This window comes from Sorex araneus, chromosome 1 (genome assembly GCF_027595985.1).
Source record: "Sorex araneus isolate mSorAra2 chromosome 1, mSorAra2.pri, whole genome shotgun sequence".
Classification (NCBI taxonomy): domain Eukaryota; kingdom Metazoa; phylum Chordata; class Mammalia; order Eulipotyphla; family Soricidae; genus Sorex; species Sorex araneus.
The window spans coordinates 210,332,598-210,359,299 of record NC_073302.1 but is presented as its reverse complement, the minus strand read 5'-3'; positions in this window follow the sequence as shown (position 1 = coordinate 210,359,299).

Sequence of the window (26,702 nt, the reverse complement as noted above, 5' to 3'; positions counted from 1 at the left end):
ACTCCTGAGCATCACCTGGTGAGTTTTTCACAACTTAAAAGATAAAAAAGTTTGGTATTTTGCATATTAACAATACAAAAATAACAAATAAAGTCTTTGAGATTTTAATATGGTGTTTCAATGCCATTATATTCTTCAATTTGTCCTCATTGTTGACTAGAATTATTTTCCAGACTTTTGTTATGGGCTAAAATAAAAGGAGCATTCAGAATAGTTAGGTTATTTTAAGTACTGTTTTAGGACTGTGCTATGTCCTTCCATGTTTGAGTGTTTTTGTTTGTTTTTGCAACTGAGGTAATATTGGTCTCTAATACTCTAAGTTTTCCAGCGGAGTTTCTCCCCAGACCTACTATTTCTATCACAACGTGCTCTCTCTATATTAAAAAAAAAAAAGCTTTTAATTTTAATTTTTAAAATTTGAGTTTTGGCGGTACATGGTAAATAACTACTTACAATAACTTAATAGTAATGTTATTAGGGCTGAATCGATAGCACAGTGGGTAGGGTGTTTGCCTTGCACGTGGCCAACCCATGTTCGATTCTTTGGCCCCTCTCAGAGAGCCTGGCAAGCTACCGAGTATTCCTCCCGCATGGCAGAACTTGACAAACTACCTGTGGCATATTTGATATGCCAAAAACAGTAACAACAAGTCTCACAATGGAGATGTTACTGGTGCCTACTCAAGCAAATCAATGAACAACAAGACGACAGTGCTACAGTGCTACAGTAGTGTTATCAATTTATCTTGCTCTGCTCCTTAAAGACTATGATCCGGGAGGTTCTAATAACCCATTTTGGCACCCAGAGACTTATAGAAATGCATCTAGACTGTGAGCTGAGCTACGACCCCATGCCACCCGGGTAGGGGGAAGGATTTCCTCTCCCAGCGCTTTCTTTCTATGGGGAAGATAGCAGTGACTGCAGCACCAGTGCCCACATGGCATTCACCATTTTCTAGGACTCACAACCCAGAAGTACTCGCTTTGTAGTGACGTGGAGCGCAAGAGATCATGGGATGTGGGTGTTACGGGCACACCCTTGGCCAAGATGAGATCCAGAGCAGCCACACAGGACATGGCCCCTCTGCTCCTTAAAGACTATGATCCGGGAGGTTCTACAAACCCATTTTGGCACCCAGAGACTTATAGAAATGCATCTAGACTGTAAACCTAGCTAAAACAACAAAAATCCAAAACCGCACGGCCACTGTCGTGGTCATGTGAGCTCCTATAATCTTCATTTTCAGTCATGGAAAACAAACTATCAAATGATGACTTTTCAGCAGGGTTGATTGTTAGGGGAAAATTCCAAATAATAATAGTCAGTTCTCTGTTGAAATATTGAATGTATCCAAAGTATAGATAGAATAAAGTGAAGATCATTGGCCACTCAGTTGCAGGGGTTGAGGGGAGTGAGAGAGGGGTATATTGGGGTTCTTGGTGGGGGAACAGGGGCACTAGTGAAGGGATGGGGGTTTGATCATTATATGACTGAGACTTAAACCTTAAAGCTTTGTAACTTTTGTCACGGTGATTCAATAAAATAAAATAAAAAAGAAGAAAGCATAGATTATAGAGCTGATATAACAAACTGCGAATGCAATGAATCTGAAGGCATACCACCTATTTGTGTGTGATTATGTTTGCATGAGATTTTTCCTTAGCAGTTTAATAAAAGTACAAATACAAAGCATTATGATTAAATTACAAAAATCTTAAAATTTTGTATAGGTAGTATATATGATATGGAGATTCCATAGCTAATATTAAGTCCCATTAATGAAAGAAAAAGGATAAAATCATCCATCGAGAGTACCAGATTATGGTGGATTTAAGAGAATGAAAGTAAAAGGAAATACCTCTTTGCCCATTGACTATCACAGGAAGCCATACGATATTTCCTAAAAGATGCTTCTACCAATTTTTATAATGTTATCTATTATATATGAAATAAATTATCTCTTGCTGACAAAAATCATGAATTTATAAGCATAGTGTATCTTTTCAAGTGACACTTTCTATATTTCTCTTCCAAGAAATAACATTAATCTTTTAATTACCATTTAACTAGAAGCAAAAAGTCAAAGGGATCTAATTATTAAATAACAAAAATGAGAAATGGATACATTTTCACTTATCTGGCTTAACAATTAAGAACAAATAGTTCAAACATATATTTATACAATAGCTATTTCTATTTGGTATTTAAAATGCATTATTAAAATCAATTTGTATCACACAGTTAATGGCTGAAGGAGTTGGCCCAAATCCATTCTGAGTGATAGTGGGAAATCAGCCTAGTGTCAATTTACAGAATATTCTTTCTCATTCAAGTAAATGTTTCTGCAGAAAGGTTGGAAAAAGCAAAACATATTGGTCAAGTGACTGTAGGTGACAAAGAAGTTAAAATGCATTTAAACCCTCTTGCTGTAGTACTCCTATAAGACTCTTTGAAATTAACTAAAAAGGGAAAATTTGCTAGTTTATGATTGGAAATATTATACAATTACATATTATAATATTTTACAATTATATAATATTATTATATTATACATATTATACAATTATAATATTATACATTTATAAAATATTATACAATTACATATTATAAATATTCATAATCTTTTATCAAAGTGTAGTTTTTTCCTTTGAAATGTATTTGAAAAAATTTCCAAAGAGGGTAAACCACATTGCTTTTGAGTCCACTACTATTGTATTGCCTTCCAACTTTGGCTATCTGCCCCATCACATTGAGTCTTAAGTCATTCTTGGCAACATTGTTCGTCACTGTTTCGATTTCCAGGATTCACAGTTTACTTTGATTCATGGTTGCTTTTGCTATGCAGAAATATCCTATGGGTAAGGTCACCCTTGACATGCTGAACCTTTCTTCCATTGTTACCAAAAGTGTTATGCTTCAAAATTCTCTAATTTAACAATGAAGACACATATGGAAATAACAATATTGAAAACTTCCAATACAATCTCAGGTTGTAATGTAATCACAGGCCTCTCTCAATGTGCCCATGTCCCTCTCTCATCTCTCCATTACACAAACACAGGTGGACTTGGTTTTTGTGCTTCATCACAAGCACACATGGACTGGGTTTTTGTGCTTCATATGTTACAGTCTTACAAGTCTATCAGTCAACTCTCCCCTTCTGCATCCTGTTTTACTCAATGCTATGGAAGATGGCTGTGATACTGAACTTTCAAGATCTGTTTTCTTTTGCTTTCTGATTTGGGAAAATAATGAGACATGTTTTGAAAGTCAAAAGGACTGAGGTAAGGGTATATATTCCTCTAGTTCCCCATGAAGGACATTTTTCTCCAGTGAATACAAATCCTGTCTGGTGGCCTGTCTATTGAGAGACAGTCCTACTAATTCCAGTCAAATAGCTTACTCCATCAAACTCATTGTAAAATCAAATTCATTGTAAGAACAATGAATAGAAAGTAGTATAAATGGTTTCATATACTACCTGATTGTTAGAACTTCATCATTGCACTTTTGAAATAATAGTAGAATGTGAAACATAAGGTACACTATGGATCTCTGGATTAATGTCATGTGGGAACATAAAGTATTTGTTTAAATCCTATGTGAACTAAAGTGGAAAATTAGAGCTGCAGAAAGTATACATCTTTAGAATACCGGATATTTCAAAATATGTTTAAAAAATTACTTCTTAGATCCAAGCCATTTTTCAATTTTTAAAAATGGCTCTCATGTGTAATTCAATAATATCAGTTCTAAAATTATTAAGTCAAAGTTACTAATTGGATGAATGTACCCTTAACACTTCCTACCATGACTTTATTTACTGTAAATTGTTTACAATATTTTTGTATATGTAACTTAATTCAATCTTCCATCAATTGAAAGAACCATTAATAATTATCACTAAATGTATATAGTTTTCTACCTGAAAAATGAGTCTCAACTATTGATTTCCCTTTTAATATCACTTTTATAAACAATTTCCTTTTGTGTTGTTATTTCTCAACCCCAATACTAATTTGTATTATAATACATATTATAATGTGTAAGAATGAGAGAGAGGAGAGACACGAGGTTTTCCTGGAAAGAAAAGGAGGAGTGATGGAGATAGCACAAGTGATAAAGTGCATGCCTAACATGTGGAAGACCCAGGATTCAATGACTGGATCAAGATGAGAACTGGAGCACTCAGGGTATTGTCTTGGTTTCCCCCTATCAGAGCAGACCTCCTTTAGTGCCACTGGATGCAGTCTGTAGTTCCTAGTTTATAAAACACACACACACACACGCACACACACACACACACACATCATTTACAGTGGTCATTTTCCACAAGAAAATAAATGCCAATTCCACAGTAGACTTTTCAAAATTTAGTTTTAACCTACCTTTCTAATCACATTTCCCACTGCTACCCTATTTCTTAACCCATTAACCTTCTGTTCCAGAGCCAAGAATTGATCAGCCTTACATGTGTTTCACATTTCCATGTCTCAAATACACTCCCTCTTCTGGCTAAAACATCTTACCTCTTCCTTCTTGTGAAGTACATTCGTCATCTGAAATCCAGATAATATCATTTGATCTTGAGGTTTTACCAACTTTGACATCCCTGGAGAGACCTGGGTAGTTCTAATTCTCCTCGGTCTTTATGTACACCTATCAAATTCAAATTTATCTATTCCACCAGACTAAAGTATCCTGGAGGAACCCTTCATTTATGCAAAGCACATAGTAGACATGTGAAAAATACTTTCTGGAAGAATGAAGGGATAAGTGAATGGATCTCATTCTTTCAAACTAAGGCTTAAGGGGGATAAGTGACTGTATAACATGGCTAGCAAATGAATAAGGAAGATGACACAGGGTTTCAGAGTTCCACTATTTTTCTATTGAAATACCTGGACATCTTTTAAAACCTATCTGCCATGACTCAGGCTAGGTCCAACTTGTTGAATCTTTAAGTATCACATGAGGATGTGTCTAAAACTATATAGGTAATGACAGCAACAAGAGTTGAGAGAAACTCTTACCTGTGGCACATTATGCCCACAGTCTCGTATAGAACGTCACTGGAACCCAAATTATTGGAAGATGTGTGTTAACTCTCCAGTAATTCTGGTTTATGAAAACGGAGTAAGAGGTGGATTGATGAAGAAGTAAAAGAAACAATGAAGAAGACCTGGGAGAGCAGGAATTCATATTTGTCAGGAGAGACAGTATGTGACTACCCTTTACAGGGAAGTTAGGAATGCAATAAGAGAGTAAATAATCAGTCTGATTGGTGATAAATGACAATATATATTACAAATTTACCTCAATATTACAGGGAAGAATGACCTATTTACTTAAACTAACTTAACTTCTAATGTTTTTCCCTTAGCATCGTCATTTTTGAAAAAGTTTATAACTAAGTCACATATATAAAATCACCCAACACACATCTTTATTTTTAAAAAACCTTTGCATTACATCACCTAAAACGGATATTGTATATATTAAGCCTAGTGGGATAATCATATAAAAGAACCAAACAATTCAACTGTAAGTAGAAATTATACCCTAAATACATATGTACATTCACTGCTTTCTATAGTTTTTTGTATGTATTTGTTGCTTTATTTGGTTTGTACGTTTAGGCACCAGCATTCAGTAGAGGGATATTCAAAAATTTCTTTGTGGATTAACCTAAATTTCAAACCATTGTTTACTGATATTTGTTCTGGAGTTATTGATTACAAATGAATTCTCTGGCATCTGAAGACATATACAAGCTTTATTCTATTTCTCTTCTTTCCTACCTACTATTCCGTTTGCTCTGTCCTTCTGCATATCACATACAATGTGATTTCTAGAGACAAGTCGTTATGTAGAGAGGTGGCATTCTCTTTCTTGTTTGCTGCAAAACCCATTGTCTGTGATTCTCTTATTTTGTCCTCAACCCTCAGTTTTCTTCGGCACAGAGGCGATTGCTGGTAGTGAGCTAAGACCTCACAATCAATTCAATAGCGGTGCTGCATGATCTTTTCATTATCCCAGGCTTGTCTTTGCAGATACTCTGTTTCATTTCTATGTTGTTGAAAAGTTTGAAAGCTTCTAAGTCTAATGAGCATTAAAATCCTCAGGAGTAACTCTTCTCTTCCCATCAGCTATTTCTGTGTTCTTGCAGAGTTCACTTCCCCTTTAATCTTGGGGCCTCATTAGTTACTTTTATACTGGGATGAAGGCTTGAATTTTCTGGAATGGCAGCTTGAATTCTGCAAACACTGAGATTTCCTCTGTCATTGTGACTGCATATGGCCATTGGTATTCCTGTCATTTGTCCAGAGATTTAGTATAAAAGATAAACCTTGTTTTTCCTAGGAGCTTATCTTTTACATTCCATAAACATCATATGAAATATTCAAGAGTTAGGTAGAACCTCAGATAACCATGTAAATTCTTGTGGGAAATGTTTCTTGGAAAGTTTAAAACATAAACAAAGTGTTTGGATCATGGTGATGTTTGGCATAAATGCCTAGATATTTGTGTTTACATCTATTTTACACTTTCAGAGAAAGTAAGAGATAAATCAGTCAGAGACGGAGACTGCGAGGCAAGCAGGGAGAAAGTATGCGGGTCTACATCAGGCCCACTCTCATTGTCTATTTCACTTATGCACTGAAGAAATGGTGCATTAGAATTTAAGCAATATATACAGAGCCTAATGTGAGACCTTTGGGAAGGCTGCATGAGAAGCACTAAAAGATTATCTCTGACATTGAAAATGCCTGGTCCCTTGTCCTTGCCTCTTAGTCCCTCTGTCTTCAAAGGCATTGCCGCTAGAAGAACTGACTACCGTGATATGCTTATAGCTCCATTTGCAGACTTTCTTATAGGTTCATAAATGGAGACTAGGAGGAGGAGGAAATGGAATAAAATTTAATAACTGAATAAAAATGTAAATAAAGATTTGCCTAAAATTACTTGTCCAAGAAATAATTCTCCCTCCCCCTTAAGCTAATACTTTGATAAGCTCAGTACAGTGATCCTGATTTGGAGCGTGACCTTTGAAAATGCTCTCCAGCTTGATTAAAGATGTATTAAATTTGTTTAAATAAACCTCGTTGTAATGGCACATCATTTGTAAGAAGCTATTAGGGGGCTGGAAACTGTGCTGCTGTATTTGCATGAAAATGTGCCCTGCTCCAATTGAGGATCTCTCCTGAATTAACTGCAAAGGGAAAGTGACACTTTCATAATTTTTTCTGACAAAAAAAAAGAGAGACAGAAGGGGTGGAGGGGGGGGCGGAGAGAGAAAGAAACTTTATGCAGAGCTCTGCAAGAGAGGAGAACTGCCTGTCAATAATGGAGTCATACATGTAGTAAGTGCTTTCAATCCAGCCATCATTCTTGATGTTCTGGAGGTATTTGGTCAAATGTAATCAATAATATTTATCAGCCAATTACTTTGCTCCCAGAATGGCATTATCTTTGAGTCAGTGAGTATGGGCATGGGAATGACTTGAAAGGAACCAGATCCACATAGATTTTCAAAAGAAAGCGGTATTATCATGTGTCCTGAAATTCCACAGCTTCAATTCCCTGGCTTCAATTTTGGTGCGGTCTCTGCAAAGGTGATGCATTCAGGGTTTATGGAGAAATTTAGGCACCCGGATTCCTCTCTGCACCACTCCCAAAATGAAGTATATAGTTGCCAGATGTACTGTAATTCCAACCAATGGCTCCCAAACCAGCTGTCACTCTGATGAAAAGGGGTCTCTCTTTTAAGTCAAAAATTAAATTAAAACCTTTCATATCTTCTTGTAGGAGTCAGGATTCTAGGCCACCTGCCAATATGTAAGAACTGTGACCTTTTTCTAGTCGCCATTTCCCCATCTTGTCAGTTATAAAGATGCCCATACTTAACCTAGCTTCTTCCTGACCAGTTGGTGTATTTCACTGTTGAAAAATCTTAGCTGTTTGCTGAAAATTGCCTCAATCTATCTAGTGTAGGGGTCATTTTGCTGAGGTACATAACAACGCCATGTGTATGGCGGCAATAAGGAAATGGAACGCAGCTCCCCGAAGCACACCAGTGACCACACTGTCCTAGGCATTGTTCTAAGAGTTTTCACTTTGTTTAATTCTTAAAATTGCCCCATGATTAGATAATATTCTTATAATTATAAGTTGACGAACCGAGGCTCAGTAACTGGCCTGAAATCACATAATTAGCTAGTGGTGGAGCTGTGTTTCAGTTTAAGTGTGTCTGACTCTAATGCCCATGCCATTTTATTATACTAACTTTGACTTGAATTTACCATCTGGAGATAAATTAAAGGACCCAGCTAAGAGGCATGACTGGTAATACTGATTAACAGTTCCAGATTCAGAGATACATATTAGTATATCTCTAACAAAATAAGCTACTCAATAGTGTTTAAGGAAGGAGAATTTCTTTTTGGTGCAAATCCTTCTTCTCTCTTTGTTTTATCCACCCCTACTCTTTTTTTAAAAATTAAGGCTATAGACCCTTACATTAATTTTTGATAGAACATAGATTTTTTTCCCTTTAAAAACCTTGGCTAATTTAATTTGGATTAAATATGGATATCAAATTGAGTTATACTTTGGAACATGATTTGTGACTTTTAAGTAATAATGCTTTTATGAAATAATGTTTTTATGCCATCTAAAAACACATGAAGACAATTCTAAAAGAGTTTAAAGCAATGGAAACATGTTTAAAACAGTAGATAGTTTTCTTAAAGAGTTACTTTAATGGAGAAAAAAAGACATTAAGAAATTATAAGTGGTTCAAAAAAGGTTTATCAGAAGTCAGTAGGAGCTGGTGCTATGAATCAGCACCAGATTGCTTGAGACCTGGATTTAATACTCAGTAGCATGTATGCATGCATGATGCATGTGTAAGCACACACACATACACATACATATGCATCCTTAAATGAGCAAATGCTCTATGATGGAATTTGAGAGAATAGAAATTTAATAATTTACCAATGTGCATAAGCAAATTTGAATGAGTATTTTATTAGTCAAAAATATTACTGAGTTCAATACTGTCATTACTATTTTTAAAAAATTATTAGTGAATCACCGTGAGGTGAAGTTACAGACATAAAAACTTTGCTTGTGTCTCAGTCATACAATGGTCAAGTGCCCATCCCTCCACCAGTGCCCATTTTCCACCACCGTGATGTCATTAATTTTTTTTAAGTGAAAAAAGTACTATAGGTTATGGGAAAGAAATCAGTAATGACAACCTGGTTAATTAGTAGCGTAGTTACCAGTAGTAGTAGTTTGGTATTAAATTTGACTTCAAATTTAAGTCATATTATAGAAAACGTCATAGTTTTATAACCTATGAAATTACCTTTTGTTCCCCCTTCCTACTTACATTACTTAAGTAGCCTCTAACTTGACTACAGTTTTGCAAATAGCAGGTCTTAGAGCTTATGTCTTCAACTTGAGGAGGTCTTCTGAGAAAAGAGCCATGACATCCTATAAATGTTTTATGCTTTTATGTTTTTCATTCAAAATGTACTTATTTTTTTTTCTTCAAGGGCCAGAAATATAGTAAAGCAGCTAATATACTTGCGTTGCCTTTGATAGATACAAGTTCTATCTTGGCATCCACCATATATTGTCTCCAGAGTTACACCAGTACTGTTCCCTGAGCATAAAAGTCAGGAGTAAGGCCCAAGCACAGTTTTCTTTCACCCAAAAATTCCAAAGATTTTTTCCCCTCCAAATATGATTAGAAAAGGGCCAAAGATAGTGAAGTTATACAAAATGCAGGACTTCATCTTACTTCACAGTGTTTAATGTTTTTCTATTTGGAAGTTAAGCTAGTGATCCAAGCTACATTTTCTTTATTATGCCATTTTATTTTTTTTTCTTTTTGGGTCACACCCGGCGATGCACAGGGGTTACTCCTGGCTCTGCACTCAGGAATTACTCCTGGCGGTGCTCAGGGGACCATATGGGATGCTGGGAATCGAACCCGGGTCGGCCGCGTGCAAGGCAAACGCCCTACCCGCTGTGCTATTGCTCCAGCCCCCTATTATGCCATTTTAGAAGTGCGCAAATAGTGTACATATAGACCCTGAGGTAAGTGGGGTGATCCATGGAGTACCTGGGCATTGCCAATTATATGTGTGTATCTTATTATATTGTGTGTGTCAAAAAAAACTCTTCAAAACTTTTGTACAAGTGATCCAGAATTTAGAATAATGCTCCTGAACTTGCTAACATTCTTTTTTCCTTATTTCCTTTTACTTTTTAATTTACCACTCCAAGTTTAGATACATAGACAGAAGCTGCCCAGCTCCAGGCTAACTGGTTCATCATGAACCATTATGATAATTTTCATTCTGGATTTTGATTAGGTCAGTATGGGGACTACCTTGGTCAAAGCTCGTAATGATCTTCCTTATTAATACTGAAATACAGTCTTTGAATATATTCACCTTATTAGAGATTTCTACCTTTAGCTTAATATTTAAAAAAATAAATATGACTGAGTTATTTTAATGTCCTACACTGGGCTCTATCATTTTTCATCTCAGTTTTATACCTCTACTTAGCCCTATTTGTTACTGTCATTAGAAGTTCTGAATGTGGCTAATGTGCATATGGCATACTGTTTCCTCTTGAATGCCTTGTACATGGCAGATCTGGGTTTGTTCTCCATCACTCCCCTTGGTCCCTTGAGCACAACCAGGAATGATCCCTGAGCACAGAGCCAGAAGTATGTGCTTGAATATAGTGGAGTATGGCCAAAAACAGCACCCCCCTGTAGGACAACATAGCTTCAGGTAGTTTAGGTTTATTGGGTTACTCCCATCACAGTGCTCCCATTGCTCTATGTTTATTTGTAGCTTCTTTCTTAGTGTTCTGTTGACTTGTAAATAATGTTTTTTCTCTTCTCCTTGAGTCCTTTGCATAGTTTATTCAGAGCAAGTCCTTTTTGTATGGACACAGGAAGACTTAACAAATGTTATGCTTCTGTAACCTAGGACTCTACATGATATTTTCCTCCAGAGCATCTGTTCTCTTGACCTAAGCCTCAGCTGCCCTTACTTCCTAGCATCCCCAAAGCAGGGTCCCGATGTGGGACGAGAAGGACCCAGGGCAAGCGGTGAGTTGTGTGCTACCCTGGCATCGAGATGGGCCTGGCCAAAGCGTCTAATGCTTAACTATAAGTTAAGAGCTTGATCATGGACAGATGCTGTCATGATCTAAACAGTGGTAACTAGATTTGGACCCGCTAGGGTGAGGAATGATTAATCTGGCCTGAGTGCAGTGGTCTGAGCCTATGGCAAGATGTTGCCAGGAGAGCTGCCTTGCAAGCCTCAATATATCCCTTGCTATGTCCATACAAAAATAACTAGCATTCATATGTGAATAAGTTCTTGGACTAAGGAAAAGAAAAAAAAAAAAAAACTTAAGAGTCAGGAAGGGCTTTGGAATGCCCTACCCTCAGGAAGGGCTTTCTTATGTTGATTTTGCTACCTGGCTGGGTGTAGCCTAGAAGGCAAGGTGGGAGAGAGAAAGGGGAGGAGACAGAGAAGCCAGGGAGAGGCAGCAGTTGATCCAGAGAGAGGATGGAGCTGGGAGTGCGGGAGATGAGAAAGATGGAAGATTGAATAAATGGTAACTAATCAGCAACCAGGTTGGTCCTCGTTCTTCCTTCGCCTGTCCTTGACCACCGGCCATGTCGATCCAGTCCACACACTGCGGTTCCAGAGCACCTAATGCGGGTGGTGAGACAGAGCCACCCGGAGAGCCCGCGAGTGCACTCGCCCCTCAGCGAGCCTTAGTTTTTTACAACCCCCCCAAAAAATAAAGAAAAATCAAGAATCATGTGTAAGAACAGCTCTTTATATGTTTCTATATGAATAATGTCAGCGTTTGTCCTTTGACACTAAACATGGTTATATTTTCATACCTCTTTTGGCTTTGTTTTCTGGTGGGGTTCATCAAATAAAAAGAATCCCTTTATATGAAACACCCTTAGTACAGCACAGTGCTCTGTATATAGGAACTATTCAATTAATGTTACTATTAGAATTGTGATAGATTTATAGAAGTGGATTTAAAATATGGTAATTCATTAAAATAAAGACTTTGAATGTAACATGAAGAAAATAATTATGCAGGATTCAAATTAGAACAATTTTGCTCAAATTTTGCTGAGCTAGAGACAGCTCCATTTGGGGAACTAGAAGCATTTGGACAATTGATTCAGCTCTCACTTTCACTTTAGGTCTGAAAAATTATTAGAAGTTGGTTAATTCCACCCTGCCTATCTTAGTGCTATTTTCTGTGAAACAACAATACAGAGGGGCAACTTCCCTTCACATTTTGTTGACTCAGACTTTTCTAAAATTAATCTGTTAACAATTTTGAGTTCATTTTACTCTTTAAATCCTGTGATCCATGTCCAACAATTGCTCCATTTCAGGTTCTTATTTTTCTAATATTTAATATTTAATTACTATAAAGTTTGGGCATGAAATATGTATTATAACTATTTTAATTCAATTTAGTATCTCTCATACTGTTTCTTGGGGCTGGAGCGATAGCACAGCGGTTGGGCGTTCACCTTTTACAAAGCCGACCCGAGTTCTATTCCTCCGCCCCTCTTGGAGAGCCTGGCAAGCTACCGAGAGTATTGAGCCCATTCGGCAGAGCCTGGCAAGCTATCCCTGCGTATGGATATGCCAAAAATAGTAACAATAAGTGTCTCAATGAGAGACATTACTGGTGCCCGCTCAAACAAATCGATGAGCAATGGGATGACAGTGTGACTTTTCACTGTTTCTTATTTATATTCTATGATTTAATGTTTGAACATGAGGTGGGGCTGGAGTGGTAGCATAGCGGGTAGGGCATTTGCCTTGCATGCAGCCGACCAGGGTTCAATTCCTAGCATCCCATATGGTCCCCTGAGCAACGCCAGAAGTAATTCCTGAGTGCAGAGCAAGGGGTAACCCCTGTGCATCGCCAGGGTTACCCAAAAAGAAAAAAAAAAGTTTAAACGTGAGGTGATTTAATTCATATGATACTAAAAATGCTAACAGGAGTATTTTTTAACAACTAAAAAATATAGGTACATGATTTTCGCAAAGTGGATATTTCAGGAAAATAAATCACCTCTTTTTTGTAAATGAATGACAAATATATTTAGACAGTGTCATTGTTTGTATATTAACCTTTTGAAAAATAGAAAACCCAATTTTTTTATAATTAGCCTCTAATTATATGTATGCTATATAGACATTTCTGATCTATCTGCGTTGAGTCGAAGTGAAAGGATAGAAGTTTTCAGAGAATATCAGTACAATAACTAAAGACTTCATTGTGTTTTGACATCTGATACAAATAAATCTGAAATCACATTTTTGAGTTTTAGAAAATATACACAAAGCCCATAGTGGATATGTCATTTTTATGTAAAGGTCAAATATAAAGCAATAAAAAAGCTGTCAGAAATTTATAACTAACTTAGGGTTATAAGTTGTTAAATTTGATGTTCTTTAATTCCTCAAACTGTAATTTGACTCTGACTGATTTTGGTTAGTTCAGGAAAATCACGGATTACAATTAGAAATTGTTTCTTTTTATACACAGAGAATTTTCTGCTCCCTTCCAAATTGTAGAGTTGTATTTTAGACTACTTTAAGAGTTGTACTTTTGATGATTAAAATATCTAAATGATATTTTAATATGTTCTTGATACATCACTAAGTTACAGAAAACAATTTAAAACTTTTGATTATGAGACACTTAGCATTCATGAAAGAGTTCACTTTGACGGTTCTGTGATAGTATGTAGCTATTAGTCTTATTTTTGAACAAATTCTTATAGGTGGGATCAACATGCTTAATGATATTCTGCTAGGCACAGAAACAAGGTAATTTACTTCATTAAGGTAGCTAATTAACTTTATCCAAGTAGTTTATAACTCAGAGCCCAGATTTATTTATTTGCAACGTGTACTAATCCCTTCCTGGGGAGAATACATACCTCAAGTTTATTTAAATAAACAAACTAATAAAAAACAATATCAATAGCAAAATATACCTTTATTCAGACTAATCAAAGCTAAAATTATGTTAGAAAATTATTCTTGAACATAGAAAGGAAGCACCGTGAAGTCAAGAGTCTTCAACAATTTCTTGGGAAAACATTAACTTTTGCCTGAGATTGAAATTCGGTGACCCAATGTAAACTTATAATATTTGATCTTTGATTATATATTTACTTTAAAATTAAATGAAACTCAACACATCCATTTTACCAAGATTGCAAAACCCAAGTTATCTATTTAAAAACACACCATTATTTAAACCAGATATCAATTTTAAGAGGCAACATTTTAAGCTTTAAAAAGTTTTAGTTACTCCGAGAATTAAAAAATATAAGTAACAGTGTTGACAAGTGTTTATGTTATTGAGGATACTATGGCAATTTCTATCAGCATATGGCTTACAAACAATAGAAATTTTTCTTACTTTTTGTTTTTTTTTTTTAATTTAAGGGGATCACACTGGGTTTTGCCCAGGACTTACTCTTCTGGTTCTGTCATCAGGGATCATTCCTGGTGGGCTGGAAATCAGGAATATGGGATGCTGGGGATCAAACCCCATTTGGTCATGTACAATGTAAGTGTCTAAACTATCACCACCATCTCTTTATCCCCTTTTCTCACTGTTTTGAAAAGTGAAGCCCCTGTTAAAACTTTGCTAGATTTGGTGTAATAGCTCAGTTCCTGATTCTTACACAAATACTTTTGTGTCCTCACAAGGTAGAAGAAAAGAGAGTCTCTTTATAATGGTGATATTTTTATTCATTGGTTCTTCACTCTTATGACTTGATCACAATTAAATATTCAGAGGGTCCATCTCCCAGATCCATCATATTTATATTAGATTCCAACATATACATAGTGAGGGTTATGGGGGTAATCCAAGCAAAAAAACATTAGACAGCAGTAATTTCTAATTATGAGTTGACTTGGACCCTTTCTTCGGTGTTTCGAACTTTGGATAACAACTTGCCCTTTAAAATATCTTTAGTGATTATCCAAAACTTTTGTATTTTTATTTCTTTTTTTAAAAAAATGAACCACATATGGCAGTACTCCAGGCTTACTCCTTCCTGGTTGTGTGCTCAGGAATCACTTCTGGTGGGTTCAGAGAATCATATCTGGTGCCGGGTTGATAACTCAGGTTCAGCACATACCAGGCAGGCACCCCACACACAATTCTATTATTCCAGCCCTTGATATCTAAACTTATATATAATTTTAATGTCACCTAAATAAATAGGTTTGCCTACCAGTCCATCATCAGACATAATTTTTTATCTATATTATTTTAGGTTTAAGAAATGTAAATTTAACTATTGATGTTAGTTAAACATAATATTCATGATTCAGATTTCTGATACACCATATCAGAGAACAGAGATTGTTATACTGGAGCAAAATTTTGTGCTTTGGTTTTACTATGAACTGTGCTGAATTGCTAAATTTCTTTCCAATAAGGAGCATAGTAATACTATATGTGTCACTATGTTGCTTTGGAGAGTTATCACCTATATAGTGATTATAACAAATCCTGACACATGCATGATTGACAATTGGTATAATCCTGTTCCAGTTCCACCCAAAACTCTTCTGGTTTGCTCTGTTGGAAAATGACTTTAGTATAAGACGGGGTAAATACATCTGTATGAAGCATTGTTTTGGGCAGTGGGGCTCTTGAGAAATAGTACAGAGATTTAGACACTTGCCTTGTCCACAGCTGATCAGGTTTTACCCTGGAAACTCCTGAAGTAGGATCTAGACTTGCTTCCTTTGATTTTTTCATTTTTCTACCAGCTCGTTATTTACATACAGAGTTGAATATCTTTTTGTCTATTAATTATATAATCTGCCACTTGACTTCATTTATTATATCTGTTATATTTTTCTGGTATCCAAGGTATTGTTTGTTTTTTAATATATATAAAAATAGTATTAAGGGTCAGAGAGGTGGTACAGCAGGTAGGGTGTTTACCTGCACTTGGCAAACCCAAATTCAATCTCTGGAACCCCATAAAGTCCCTGAGCTCATCAGGAGTGATCCCTGAGCTCAGAGACAGGAAGAAGCCCTGAGCACAGAGCAATGTGCCTCCCCAAAGAAAACAACACAAGACAAGACTAAAATATTATGAGTTTGACCTCTTCCTTTCCAAGTTTGATACCTTCCAAGTCCTTATCTTGTCCAGGTTTTATTGCAAGGAATGAGGAAACTACATTCAATAGTAATGTTAAGAGTAGACATCCCTGATTTTTTTCTGATTTTATAGAAACAATATTTGAGCATTTGCACAATTGAGTATAATGTTTGCAGTATTTTGCCATATTTAACAAAGGCAAACAATGAGTATGTAAAAATTGAGTATGTTTGTTTAGTTTTTTAAGTATAGTCATGACTGGATTGAAGCATATCTCTTCAATAACAATTCTGTTGAAAAATTTTTGGTAAAAGGGTGTTAAAAATTGTAAAATATATTGATTTTTATAGGACCAACCATCCTTGCCTTCTTAGTATCACAGCTTTGCCTTGTCCTAGTATCACTGTCATCCTGTTGTTCATGGATTTACTCAAGAGGGTGCCAGTAACGTCTCCATTTGTCACATCCTCTTTACTCACCTTTTCCGACAAAATTGCCATATTGGAGGCTCTTTCAGGGTCAGGGGAATGAGACCCATTATTGTTACTGTTTTTGGCATATCGAATACGCCATGGGGAGCTTGCCAGGCTCTACCATGAGGGCAGGATACTCTCAGCAGCTTGCTGGGCTCTCCGAAAGGTATTTCCCTCTATGATTTGCTGCCTACTGTCTGAACCCTATCAAATATGGTGTGATAATTATGGAAGATGGGTAGGGACTGTCTTATGATGTGCCCAGGAATATGTTCACTCATATGTGAGGCTCAGGCTGAGTGTGTGGAAAGTGGCCTGGAGCATGGCGGCAACTGGATAGTGTGGTTGGCTGCCGGGGCTGGGTCCCTTGGGGCAGGGAGGGATCTCACTAGCCCCCCTCTGGGGCACCCCGAGTAAAATCAGCCTGGCTCGGAGTTCCGGTGGCATGGGTATGGGGGTCTCATTTTATGCTCCCTTCCGGGAGAAGTCGCCGTGAGTTCTTAGATGTAGCTAGTTGAAATAACAGCTGTGAGCACACACAGTCGAAGAAACAGAACAGACTCTGAAGATCAGAAGCTTACTCAGGAAAGATGGTGGCTGAACAAAGACTAAGGATGATGGATGAACTAGAATGTATACTCAGTCCATTGAAGTATCCCTCTAGCCTCAATGTTAGAATGAAACGCTGGTTCTCCCAGTTACCTTAAGAGGGCAAGAGGCCAAACAGAGACTTCACATGAGAGCCCAGATCTGCCCTGGTACAGGAGTAATAATGGCCACCGCAAACATGCCACTGGGAAGTCACCTTCTGCCTTCCCAAAGTCTTGTTGCTCTCAGCAGGGTTTTATGTTCCCTCTGGCTTGGTACATAAGCTTTTTCACAAGCCCAGCTCTGTCAGGTCATTCTCTGTTGAGTTTTTCGTCTCAACTCAACACACGATATGATACATAATAAGTAAGAAAGGGTGGGCTGTGGCAAAAGCAGGCCCGAGCACAGGCTGGGCGTGGTGTTTGGTGGACCGGGAGTCACCACCTAAAGCTCTTCCGAAAAGGCAGATGGAGGATGGGCAGTGGATAGACTCCCTGGTGCCGTCCGATCTCTCCCTGTAGTAATCATCCTTATGGCCATCGTCTTGGTCATCAGAGTTCCATCAACCTAGTCTCCTCGTGACCCTCAAAGTCTCCAAAGCCTCAGTTTTCCTACTCATTTTCTTGTCTTCTCTTCATTGCTGCGCTCTCTTTTTATCTTCTTCCTTTGTGCTCTGCTTCTATGCATGCTGTTGTGTTCTTTTCTGTCTGTCTTCTGTCCTTGCCGACCTTGTAATCTTCTGACTTCTCCCAACCTTCTAACCTCATAACCTTGTCACCTTGTAACTCTGTTACTTTGTAACCTTGTAACATTGTAATCCTGTCACTCTGTCACTTTCTCACCTCCCCAGCCCCTTACAGCATAGTTTATATAGAAATCATATAGGGTGGCAGTAAAAAGGTGGGGTTGAACATTAACAAATCAACAGAGGGGTAAGTCTACTCCTCCAGGAGATCAACTCAAGGACAAATTGCCATCTAAGGAGATTACTCCAGATTACTAGAAGGTCCGCTTAAGGGCAGGATTCTATCCAAGAGTGTATTGCTTTCTCCTTTCCTCAGCTAGTAATTGATTTAAACAGTCATAGTAAATTTGCTTCTTATAATATTTCTAGCAATTTCATTTTGTATGGACACAGTAAGAGACATATTAAGCTTAAAGGTTGCTCTTCCCAAGGACACCTCACTATATATCCCAGACCACAGTCCTCAGGCTAGGTTAATCCTCCTAACCCCGTCAGGGGCCTTATTCAGTTACCTCTTTTGGGTCATGGCAGAGTTTGTTCATGACCATGCTCTTAACTTACAGTTAAGTATTACCGTGCATGTACTGGTCCATTTCGATGCCAGGGTAGCTAATTTTTCCCTGGGTCCATCAGTTCCTTGTCAGGAGTTTGCTCTTGGAGTGTTAGGAACTAGGGAAAAACAGCTATCTTGTTTTGTTTTGTTTTGTTTTGCATTTGATTATTGTCTCTGTCTGTGATGAGTTTAAAGTGATTATCAGTGGGAAAGTAGACTTATTTCAACTCCTTCCTATATGTCATATCATTTTTATTTCTGTTTATCCAGTACGTACAATCTTTAAAAAATGTTGAATTATTTTTCTAGTGTAAAAAATTTATTATTTCTTCTTCATTTTCTTTTTTTTGTAAATTTCTGACTGGTTATGGGGGTTATAGCCAAGATTTTTAATTAATAGCAATAAATTTTGAATTGAAACCAGTTTAATTTCAGTATCATGTGGAAACTGTTCTCATATAGCTCTCCTTACTTTATTCTAATTTCACGATTATTTCTATAAATATGTAGAAATGTCCAACATAGATTTGCAATTATTATTAATGTAGGCATCAATTGGAAATAAAAAGAGTAGTCAGAAATAAAAAAATACAAATATACAGTCTTTTATATTTACCTATGTATTTTACCTGGATGGATAACTCTTTGCTACTCCTACAGGGAGATTTAAGGTTTATTGAGCCACTCCCATAACAGTGCAACAGAGGCACAACTAATAATCCTATATTGCTTTTCTCTTTCCTTTATGTCATTTGTATGGTTTATTTAGCAATGTCCATTTTGTATAGACACAGGAATAAAACTGATGCTATGCTATGCATTTGGAGTTAATTGACTCCAAAATTAATAATAATAATAATAACTATTATTATTTATGCCTTTCTAGTGCCAATCCAATATATAATGAATCACACAAAGTGAATGATTATTTTAATAACTTTTAGTTCACTTTTATAGTATGGTTTTATACTTTGTACTTTGTATCTATGTTTATCAGATTAATTGATTTTTTGTTGTTATTGTTTGAAGATGTTCTTAACTGGAAAATGTTAGATGAGATCGTATGTAGTGAAATTTATATATTTACTTTTTATTAAGTATTTTTGGATTATTTAGTAAAAGTTGCATTAGTGTACCTAAAATATGCTTAACTAAAATATTTCTTAACTACTCCTGATCTTATTAACTCATTCTCTATCACAAGTTCTAAGATAAAAATAGAAACCTATAAAGAATTGTGTCTAAATATTTAAACTATTTTAGTCAGACTATAATGTGGTGTGTAATTTTGTTCCAAACTCTGTCAACACCACATTCATAAAGATAAAATTGAAAAATAACTTGAAGTTTTCTGTAGAATAACAGTGGTATGCCTCTCTTCCCTGTCAGCATGGAGCTTGAGTTTGTTGATTGCTCCCCCAACCTATCAATTACATTTGTCTCCTGATAAAAGTCTGCTGACTTGTAAACATTGCCTCTCTCTTCTCCTTACTGTCCTTTGCATGGTTATTTACTTCAGAGCAATTACTTTTTGTATGGACACAGGAAGACAGTTAAAAAATACATGCAATTTTTAAACTTGGGAGTTAATTGACTACAATAGTATTACCTTCTGAACATCTGCTCTCTTAAGCCTCAGTTGCCTTTACTTCCTAAATACCCAAAAGTAGGGTCCTGACAATGGACTGGATGGACCCAGGGCAAGCATGTATCCAAATGGGCCTGGCCAAAGTGTCATAATGCTTAACTATAAGTTAAGAGCATGGTCATGGCCAAATTCTGTCATGATCCAAAAAGGAATAACTAGATTTGGACTCTGCTAAGGTTAGGAATGATTGATCTGGCATGAGCACTGTAGTCTGAGTTTATGGCGAGATGTTGCCAGGAGAGTTGCCCTACAAGCCTAAATGTATCTATTACTATGTCCATACAGAATGGTAAATATTAGGAAGTAGAATTAAGATGTTAATTACGTTAGTGGTCTAAGGTAAGGAGAGGAGAAACACACCTTAAGTTCTGTTCTGCCCTATGGGCTGCAGTTGGACAGAAAGGCTGGAAAAACATGTTGATTGCTCATCCCCTGGGAGGCGTGGTTTGGGGGGCGAGGTTAGAGGTGGTGGCTGCAGGAAGTTGAGGAGCAGAGAGGCAGATGAGAGTTGGAGACAGAATTGGTGCAAAAGAGAGAGAGAGAATTGCTACGGAGAGAGGGAGAGAGTTGTGGAGTGAGTTAGAGAGGGCGTTGGAGAGAGGTGGGAGTGAGTTGGAGAGAGTTGGGGCCAAGTTGGGGAGAGTTGTGAGAGTGGGAGAGACAAGAAATGGAATAAATAGCAACTTCTCACCAATCAGCTTGGCCCTCGGTCCTCCTTTGTCCACCCATGGCAACCGCGTCCCCGGTCGGGAAGCAGTTCTAGAACAGGCAGTGAGAGAGCTACCCTGAGAGGCTACCAATGTGCTTTAATGTGTGATCATACATAGCTCATCCAATCTAAAGGTGTTTACACAGTTTTCTTTATAATGACTGAAATAAAGTATCAAATATACAATTTAAGTTTTTCAATTTTTAATTTTCCTGTTTAAAACAAGTTTATGCGACTCCACACCAGGCTGTTTTCACTCAGGGTGCCCCAGAGGGGGCAGGTGAGAACCCTCCCTTCCCCAAGGGACCCAGCTCCAGAAGCCTACCTCCACTATACAACCGCTGCCATGCTCCAGGCCGCTTTCCGGACACATTATAAGACACTTCCTAACCATTTTCCATAATTACCAAACCATATTTGATGGAGTTCACACATACCTCTCGGAGAGCCTGGCAAGCTACCAAGAGTATCCCGCCCGCACAGGCAGAGCATGGCAAGCTACCCGTGGAGTATTCTGTATGCCAAAGACAGTGACAATAGGTCTCATTCCCCTGACCCTGAAAGAGCCTCCAATCATTGGGAAAGATGAGTGAGGAGAGGCTGCTAAAATCTCAGGGCTGGGAGGAAGAGACGTTACTGGTGCTCATGCAAGTAAATCGATGAACAACAGGATGACAGTGACAGTGACAGTGAAAACAACTTTATGTGGACAATCGAAGTAGGATAGGAATTAATAAATTATTCAGAGAGATTAATTTTTTATTTAGGCTAAATCAGTGTTATAAGGATTTTATATAAATTATAATTTTAATCATTACATGGCAAATATTAAATTATATTCACTATGCTTTATACATACACTTTTACAAAATTCTTGAGAGTGAATATGAAAAGCAAGTTTGATGTTGATGTTCTTTCTTAAAAAAGAATTAAATATAAATTATTCTTTATACTTGGTCACATCTACTGGTGCTTGGGAATTGTTACTGGGTTGGTTCTAGGGATTTTGCTCTAGTGGGCCAGGATGGGCTTGAAATCTGTTATGCGCTGTCCCCCTTTCAGTCATTTCTACAACCCCACTGAAATTTATTCTTAAAGAGTCAAATCTATTTGACAGATATAAATGATAATAACTCAAGTTACATTCAGTAATTCATATAAAAGTTTTTCATTTGCATTTTAAATGTTTGTTAACTCTCATTTATGCATTTATAAAATAAGACCATCACAGTGTTTTCATTTTGTACTCACCTAACACAAGTGATATCATGTATCACCATGATACATCTGAACCTACATATTTATAAAGTTAACAGGAATTGTTTAGCATTGAAAATAGTCTCCAGTCATCGAACAACTGTCACGAATACTGTTCTAATGCATGAATAGCTGCAGAACCTGAAATTAGAACATGAATGAAATTAGAACATGAAAATGGGGACCTGACATTCCTGAGAAATTGTATTTTGTACAAAAATTTATTACAAGCATGATATATGAGAAGAAGATTTTGACAAGTAAATTTGTCTTTTCTTAATACATGTGCTTCCCTGATTATAATTTCTGCAGCCATGTTCCTCTCTAGCTTCTACAAAAGCAAGTTCTTACTTCTTTATTGCAGTTAGAATCAAATGTCTATTTACATTTCTGATTTGTGAATTACCTGAAGTACAGAGCTCCTTTTGTCCAGGCTATGAATATCCCTTGCTCTTCTCTTTAACGTGCTTTATTCTTTACAAGATAAGTTCTATTAATGATCGCACCTGTCTACTGGGGAAAATTAGTTAGATGATACGAAAACCTAACTTTAAAACCCAATAATGGATGCATTTCTAGTTCATTTCTTACTATTTCTGATCTTGCATTTTTTAAATTGTTCTTTTCCATAATGATCCACTTCCTATAGGAGATATTATCAAGTTTGAACATAGATCAATATTCAGGTTCTGTGTTTTCAGATACCATACTAGGTTCTATAACCTAACTGTCAGTTTTGCTATTATACTTCCTTCACAAGAGAATTTAGTGGTTCCTTCACTTTAGAGAAAATGTGTATATACAATTATATGGCACCACCTATTGTACATTATCTTAAGTGCTTACTCAAGTGGATCATTTCCTCTCTCTGTTTGGTCATGTTAATCCCAAACTAGATAGCACACTCCTTGAAGGCAGAAATTATGACTTGCAATTTTTGACATACTGAATCTTTCTAAACATAGTACTGTCGCACCTAGTAACTAGGATGTTAATAATGCCAGTTTCATTTAAAATACTACCTACAGCTGTAATTTGCTTTGTAAATAAACATTTATGATGTTGTTGACTTTCCCTCTCCAATTAATTTGCTTAAATTTCCAGCTGGAACACAATGTCTGTGTATGTTATTGTAGGACTATTCCTATTTTCCACTGGGGACACCTTCTCCTTGTTCTTACATCTGTGTGTGCTTGCGGTGGACACCTGCTGGAAGGTCTGTTCACACACATGCAGATGGGTGCTGGGAGCACACCGCCCCCTCGTGAAAACTGGCTTGCTACTGAGAGAAATACCTTATGTCCTCTAATCCAAAGCCATTCTGCATGTTTTCCTTACCAGAATTTAAAGAACATACTCTGTTCCCATCCAAATGTGAAAAGTTTAATTTCAAAATAAAATGTGTCATAATAGCAAAGAAACAAAAATGGAAAGATTTCTTATGGCATTACCAGTTAACTTAATTTTACTGATACAAATATATATATATGTGTGTGTATATATATATATATATATATATATAGCAAAGATCCATCAAAAATATAAGCACAGCTTTTTTTTTTGCTTGGAAAAGCTGAAACATTTTCAAAGAAATGTCAAAAAATATTCTTTATACTGTCCACTCTACCATGATTACTTAGAAATGCCTATCAGACAAAATGCCTTACCTTCTGTTGTGACAAATTCTTACATTAAAGCAGCACTAATATCCCTAAATGGAAATAAATAAATAGATCCACAGTCAATTGTTGAGAACCTAAGTAACTTACAATTGCTGTTCAACTCTCTCTGTTTCTATTAGATCATATTTTAATAGACTAAAAGATAGCATACAAAGTTGAACACTGGCGATAAACCCTAAATATCAGCCAGTCCTAGTACAAACAAGCATCAAATGGCACCTTAAAATTCCAGAGAATTGCTTGCTAGTCCTTATTAACACAAAAATATACCTAAATAAAATAACATATCAAACTACTTTACCACAAATGAGTTGTCAAATTACTGGTAAATTCTATTCCCAGTCCATTCTCTGTAGAAACAGAAATTTTATAGATAGAGGCATGCTGGAGAAATAAATGGATTTAGGTTTCTGTACAATAGATGATACCTGCATAAAATTTTTACAAGATGGCTTGGTAGAATGCATGGGTTTGGGATTCTAAACCCAAAGATGTTGGGATGTTGGGTACACAGCATACAAGGTTTGGGGAAAGAGAGTTAGTAGAGTGGGCAGTGAATCGCCTTGTATACAGATGACCTGGGCTCAATACCCAGCACCATATTTGGTTCCCAGAGCCCCACCAGAAGTGACCTCTGAGCACAAAGTGAGGAGTAAGCCCTGAGTAGTGTCAGATAGTGGACCCCCCCAAAAAATATAACAAACTAATAAAACAAAGAAAAAACAATCAGAAGACTTCATGTCAAAATTCGTTTACAATTCCCTCAATAGCTAATTGTAGATACTCCCTACTTGTATCTAAACACCTAGGGTATAGTATTTTTACCCTCGTCAATCTAAAAATAGTTGAGATGCCATTGACACTTATGCTTTGAAAGACCAAAATATGAGCTGAACTTTTTAAGAATAGTATTATTATTATTCCTAAACTCTTTCCACACATTAAATTTTTAAAAAATCTTTTATTCCAATAAATAATAGAATTTGTCAATTCTTTGTCAGATGGCATTTGTGAGACAATGTTGACAAAGAGGAAGAGTACCTGTGATATGAAATGGCAGAGCTTCCAGAAAACTTCCCTTTCTTGTAAAAGAAAAGAACGGGGGCACGGGAGGAGCGCCTCACCGCACCGAGCCAGGCACAGGGAGAATGAAGGAATGGAGGCAAGATGGTTGGTCTCAATCGCAGTTTATTCCAATCTTCTCTCTATCCACTCCCGTCTCTCTCTCTGCTTCTCTGGAACTCGCCCCCAGCCCCCTCATCCAGCTACCTTAAATACCCCCTGCATCCGGCTCTGGATGCGGTGGGCTGGGGCTTATGCATAGGTGTGATTACAATCAAGAGGGGGTAAAGTTCTATCCCTTAGGGGATGCTTTCACTAGGACAGCAGGACATCCGCCCAAGAGCAGAATCCCATGGGTGTGTTTCCCCTCTCTTTGTCCAACTAACATATAAATATTCATATTATAAATCATTTTGTATGGACATAGCAAGAGATGCATTAAGCTTATAGAATTGCTCTGGGGGTCACCTAGATCTCAGACTACAGCTCTCAGGCCAGATTAGTCTTTCCTAGTCCTAGCAGGGCCCTTGTCTTGTCGTTGCTTTTGGATCATGACATGGCATGCCCATGACCAAGCTCTTAACATATAGTTAAGCATTAGGCGCTTTGGCCAGGCCCATCTCGATGCCAGGGTAGCACATAACTCACTGCTTGCCCTTGGTCCGTCCCGTCCCTCATCGGGACCCTGCTTTTGGGGGTGCTAGGAAGCAAGGGCAGCTGAGGCTTAAGTTGAGAAAGCTAATGCCTGGGAGTGAATAATATTTGAAGCCAATTAAATCCCATGTTACCAAAGCATATTAATAAGTCTTTCTTTGTCCACACAAAAAGGATATATTTTTAAAGTAAACTATTCAAAAGACATAAGAGAGGAGAAAGACAATATTAACTTACAATACAAGTACACTGTCCTAGCAAGGTCTGACCTTATCAATTAACAGAGTCTGATTAGGGGAAGAGCACAGATAAATTGGTAGGAGTGGTTACAGATAAACAAAGGAATGGGAGTGACTCGGGAGCACTTTGATGGGTGTGACTGATAAACCTAAGCTCCTAGTGGCAAGGGGAGCAGGACAAACCAATGATATCCAACACTTTCTCATGCCTGTACCTGGTTTTGGCACATAAGTGGCCTGAGTAACATTCATTTAAAAACTCTGAATGAACGTCAGCATAGTATTGAGAGAATAATTGAGTATTATACCAGTATGATTATTAACGGTTGATTTTACTTCTTATCTGAAAAAAATACAACAAATGGCTGTGGTACATAAGGTTAATTCATCAAAATTATTCATAATTTCAAAATATAAATTTATTGCATTACCTAGTATATTTGTTTTAAAATATCCGTATTTTAAAACAATTGTAACAGGGCCAGAGATTGTGTGGGAGTGTTGAGCATGTCTGGAGTGATACTTGAGCATAAAACCAAGAGTAAATCCTGAGCACAAAGCCAGGAATAATCTCTGAGCACAGCTGATGGTAAATCAAAATATAAAGAAAAAAAAACAATTGAAAAGTACAGCATTTATTTTTGTATTATCCCAGACAATACAAAGTTCAAATAAATGTATTAAATTTTATGAAAACAAATATGTTTTCTCTGAATAAAAAAAGAGAATTACATGTGTAACTATATAATTAGGTCATCAAAAGGCATTATATGCATATATGTATATGTATGTATATATATATATGAGTTTGTGCGTATATTTTCTGATTTTGGGGCAATGCAACAGTATTCAGGGCTCAT